Genomic DNA, 6,000 nt, shown 5'->3' on the forward strand with positions numbered 1-6,000 from the left:
TTGAAGACATGCCTATCCTCATTGAGGGCAGATGAGTAATGGATGATTTACTTCTATGCTTAGTTGTTTTCAAGATTTAAAGGAATGAATTAACTCCTTATCTTCAGTTCAGTTCAGTTGCGCAGTGGTGTCTGCCTCTTTGCAATCCCATGGACTGCAGCACGCCAGGCCTCCCTGTCCATCACCAACTCCCGGAGTTTACTCAAACTCATGTCCATTGAGTCGGTGATGCCATCCAACCATCTTATCCTCTGTTGTCCCCTTCTCCTCCCACCTTCAATCTTTCTCAGCATCAGGGTCTTTTCCAATGAGTCAGTTCTTCACACCAGGTACCCAAAGTATTGGAGTTTCAGCTTCAGCATCAGTTCTTCCAATGAATAGTCAGGACTGATTTCCTTTAGGATGGACTGGTTGGATCTCTTTGCTGTCCAAGGAACTCTCAAGAGTCTTGTTCAAAGACACAGTTCAAAAGCATCAATTCTTCGACCCTCAGTTTTCTTTATAGTTCAACTCTCACATCCATACATGAATACTGGAAAAACCATAGCTTTGACTAGAAGGTTAAGATCCATCACACAGTAGCTCTCTGTACCCCAAACAAAGAGGCTTGACATTTCCCATTCTGACCCTTAGACTCCTGTAGAAACAACTGTAACTATGACTGCCACATGTCCTGATGCTGAGAGCCTTTTTTCCTCGGCAATGTAAGAATTCCAAGTGGCCAATACACAGATACCATTTTCTTTCTCTTTGACCACTATTTTAGTTCACGTACCACTAACTAAAAGGATCCTGGAATTTAGAAGTTTTTCTAGACTGCTTTACTCTGGTGGTGACGTTGAGTCACAGGTAACCGCTGACAGCCGCCCTTCTGAACATTCATGAAATCCACCCGTGGATCTCTGTTTTCCGCTACTACAGTCATATTTTCACTTGTGTGCACGTGCGCTAAGTCTCTTCAGTCGTGTCCGATTCCGTGCATCCCTATGGTCTGTAGCCCGCCAGGCTCCTCTGTCCATGGGATTCTCCAGATGAGAATCCTGAAGTGGGCTGCCACGCCCTCCTCCAGGAATCTTCCTAACCCAGGATCGAACCCATGTCTCTTATATCTCCTGCATTGGCAGGCAGGCTCTTTAACACTAGTACCACCCGGGAAGCCATTTTCATTTGTATCTTGCTTTAATTACTAATTTAACATTTCAAATACTTGTAGCCACAAAATAGCTGCTCAACTTTTAATAAGTAAAATTGCTTAGAACTTTGGTTCTTTTAAAAAATATTTTATTGATTTATTTTTGGCCACACTGGGTTTTCCTTGCTGCTTACAGCTTTCTCTAGTTTCAGGGAATGGGGACTCCTCTTCATTGGGGTGCATGAACTTCTTAATGCTGAACTTCTCTTGTTGTGGAGCACAGACTCCAGGTTGGTGAGTTTCGGTAGTTGTGACACAGGGGCCTAGCTGCCTAGCATGTGGAATCTTCCTGGACTAGGTGTGGAACCCATGTCCACCGCATTGGAAGGCAGATTCTTACCAGGGAAGTCCTGGTTCTTTTTTAAGTGCAAAGTAACACATTGTTATCTAGGGATAATCTATAATTGCTGTGAATAGCCTATTTTTCATTCTTGGAGATACCATACCTGTAATTATTGTTTGTTCCCATAGATGATGACAGATTAAGACCAGCTTGAGTGTTGCAGTGATAGATACTGTCAGTAAGCATGTATTGAGACATGATGTCTCTCTTGGTTATTGCTATATTTCCAAAGCTTAACACACAGGATCAGTTACCTAGGTGGCAGTGTAACTATTTGTAGAGTGAATAAATATTGACCTAGAGGCTTAGGGAGTGCAGAGAGAAGGACACATCATGGTCTTTTATCAGAAACTTATAGTGTTGAGGAAAAGATACACATATATGAACATTACCAAGTGGTATAGTTTGGTGTCAAGTAATTGGAACAAAGAAAAAATATTGTAATTGGGACTTCTGTGCCTTGAGATTATCTGGATAAAGATAGATGGTAGAAGGGACATCTGAATTGCTTTGAAAAATACATATCTCCAGCAATCCCATTGCTGGGCATACACACCGAGGAAACCAGAATTGAAAGAGAAACATGTACCCCAGTGTTCATCACGGCACTATATAGTAGCCAGGACATGGAAGCAACCTAGATGTCCATCAGCAGATGAATGGATAAGAAAGCTGTGATACATATACACAACGGAATATTACTCAGCCATTAAAAAGAATTTGAATTGGTTGAATCGGTTCTAATGAGGTGGATGAAACCAAGCCTATTATACAGAGTGAAGTAAGTCAGAAAGAAAAACACCAATACAGTATACTAACGCATATATATGGAATTTAGAAAGATGGTAATGATAACCCTGTATGCAAGACAGCAAGAGAGACACAGATGTATTGAACAGTCTTTTGGACTCTGTGGGAGAGGGCGAGGGCGGGATGATATGGGAGAATGGCATTGAAACATGTAAATTATCATATGTGAAACGAATCACCAGTCCAGGTTCAATGCATGATACAGGATGTGAGGGCTGGTGAACTGGGATGATCCAGAGGGATGGGATGGGGAGGGAGTTGGGAGGGGGGTTCAGGATGGGGAACACAGGTACACCCATGGCGGATTCAAGTCAATGTATGGCAAAACTGATACAATGTTGTAAAGTAAAATAAATAAATAAATTAAATTTAAAAATATTTTTTAAAACAAAACAAAAAATAACCTCCTTCAGAGTCTGGCTAAATAGTGATGTGGTAGACTTTGCAAAATTTCAAATTTAAACATTTCTTTATTACAAGACTCCTTGGAGACTTTGTTTATCTGTTTAATTATTTTTAAAGAGAGGAATTTGCTATACTTGACTGTGTGATCCTCCATTTTATTCAGTCTCCAGTTTACTCTAACTCAATAAATGTTTCCAGTAACACACACACACATACACACAAAAGATAATATATATCACTTGATCAGAAAGAAGAAGAGTTTGTAACACTTGGTTGGAAGAACAGAAATTTAAATATGCATCAAAAGGCATATTTATCAGAACGATAGGCTGTTGAAAATATTGGGGGAAGTGAAAGTCACTCAGTCGTGTAAGACTCTTTGTGACCTCATGGCCTATACAGTCCATGGAATTCTCCAGGTCAGAATACTGGAGTGGGTAGCCTTTCCCTTCTCCAGGGGATCTTCCCAACCCAGGGATCGAACCCATGTCTCCCACATGGCAGGTGGATTCTTTATCAGCTGAGCCACAAGGGAAGCCCAAGGATACTGGAGTGGGTAACCTATCCTTCCTCCAGTGGATCTTCCTGACCCAGAAATCAACCCGGGGTCTCCTGCATTGCAGGCAGATTCTTTACCAACTGAGCTATCAGGAAAGCCCTATGTTGGGGGAACTGTAGAGCAGTCTAAAGAGAGTACCTTCTCTGCATAACACAGGAAAGCTGATGTTTAGAGATGGGGGAAATTATATGATTGAATATTATTACATGAAAGCTACCTGGTATCACTGTGCCAGGCGATTTACAGAGCTGAGAAATTGGTGACAGGGAAAACAGGAGTGTGGTGACAATTTCTCTTTTTAAAGCAGTAGAATAGAACAAAAGGTTGGGATGTGAGGAGATAATAAAGCCATGTTGATGATTAATTTGGTGTAGGGGCAAATACAGAACAGAATAGAGCTTTCCAGTGGTAAGTCTCGACTTGTTAGAGAGCAGATAGAAAGCTCATCTCTGCTACTTGAGAGAGACAGTACAGAGCACTTCTAAACATTCCCGTGAAACCATAAGTTAGCAGCTTTGAAGGGAACAGTGTTAAAAGTGCCTGAGAGTTGGGAGGACTCAGTTCTTGCATGGATTCTGATGAGAAAGCTACTGCAATTCTTATTCTGTTCCTTTCCATGTAAGAGGCTCTCCCTCTCATTATCATGTGACCTTGCTAAACTCCCTTATTAATTTTTTTTAATATATTCCTGTGGATCTTTACAAAAAATATTATTTTAATGTGCAAAGAAAGTCAGTTTCTACCTTTCTAATCCACATGCCTTTCGTTTCTTCCCTTTATTACATTAGCTGTAAACTTAAAATGTGGACAAAGTGGGGCGAGCTGCTCTATTCTAATCCTCGCTCTATTATTGACGGTAGATCTCAGATTGAAAAGCACTCTAATGGTGTTTTCACCCATAAAATGATATAATGAGAAAGCATTCATTACTCAGTATAAAGTTAGAGGACTTTGTAAGGTGTTCCTCTTTAAAGAGAGGGAGTTACCTTCTTATTGTTGGCTTTCTGAAAATTGTTTTCATTAAAGGTTGCTGAATTTTGTCAAGTGTTTTTGGGGCATTTTTTGTGATGATCGTATGATGTATATTTTCTTAATATGGTATGTCACATTAATTGACTTCTAAATGTTGAAACAACTTTTTATTCCTGGGATAACCTCATTTTCTCATGGTGAATAATCTTATATGTTACACCTATCTTCATGAAGAATAGTAGACTACAGGTTTCTTTTCTCGTGATGTCTTTGTCTGGCTTTGGCATAGGATAATAATAACCTGAGTTGGGAATATTTCTCTTGGTTTCTGTCATGATTTAAATAAACCTATCTTGAAATTGTACAGTATACATGGTAGACACACATGGAGGTATAATATACATCTATAATCTAGTGTAATTTAACTTAATTCATTTAGTCAATAATCTCTTAACTCATTTCTTGCTACTACTCTGGTCCTCTTACAAGATGCATTTCATCATCTCACTATCTTCTTTAGTATACTCCCATGACCTGCCATCTGATAATAATATATCAATTATTTACTTGCCCCAGAAGGCACCCCTTGACTAAGTTTCTATCTCTGACCCCCTTTTTATTTTTCGTTTAATTTTGGCCACCCTGTGCAACATGTGCGATCTTAGTCCCCTGACCAGGGATTGAACCCATGCCCCTTGCAGTGGAACTGTACAGTCTTAATTACTGGCCTGCCAGGGAAGTCCTCTGACCCCCTTTTTTTTTAATTTTTTATTAGTTGGAGGCTAATTACTTCACAACATTTCAGTGGGTTTTGTCATACATTGATATGAATCAGCCATAGAGTTACACGTATTCCCCATCCCGATCCCCCCTCCCACCTCCACCTGATTCCTCTGGGTCTTCCCAGTGCACCAGGCCCGAGCACTTGTCTCATGCATCCCACCTGGGCTGGTGATCTGACCCCCTTTTTAAAATAATATTTACCTTGTCATTCTTCTCTAGCTATTCTAGACTCCTTGCCTTTTCTCAAATATGCCAAGTTTTTTCCTCAGTCAACAACTTTGTACTTACCATTCTCCTTGATTGAAAGTTTTAGTCAATCATTTTATTGGTTGTTCTCTCACTTCTATTACTTTTTCAACACACTGCTATCATCTCAGAGAGGAGTTACCTGACTATTCTATTTAAATAAACATTTCCCCCTAGAGCCAATCCTCATGATATTCTATTCTCTTGCCCATTTTAGTTCATGGCACTTATCACTTCCAACAGTATATTAAATATTTAATTGCAAAATAGTTTTCTGTCTCTCTCCCTTATTTGAATGTGAAATCCATGAAGTTTAGAACTTAATCGGTCTTGTTTATCACTTTGTTTCAAAGTACCTTATTAAATACCTGAACCATAACTGTTTCAACAAATATTTGTTGAACACCAGAATTAATTATGACGCGTTCTGTTGACTACTATGAAAAATGCATGGAGTTATGTGAGAAAATGAGGGACGTTCCTCAGATTATTTACACCAAGGAATCTCTTGGATGAAATGACATTTCATAGGAAGGAGCTCTTCTGGCAAATAATCAAATGGTGACTTTTAGACAAAGCTAACAGGATATAAAGTGTCCTAAGGTCAGAAAGATCTTGAGATGCTTAAGAGAATTTAATGAGACCATTGTACTTGGAGCATAAGAAATAAGGTGGAGAGCGGAATGAATT

This window comes from Cervus elaphus, chromosome 7 (assembly GCF_910594005.1).
Source record: "Cervus elaphus chromosome 7, mCerEla1.1, whole genome shotgun sequence".
NCBI classification, from domain to species: domain Eukaryota; kingdom Metazoa; phylum Chordata; class Mammalia; order Artiodactyla; family Cervidae; genus Cervus; species Cervus elaphus.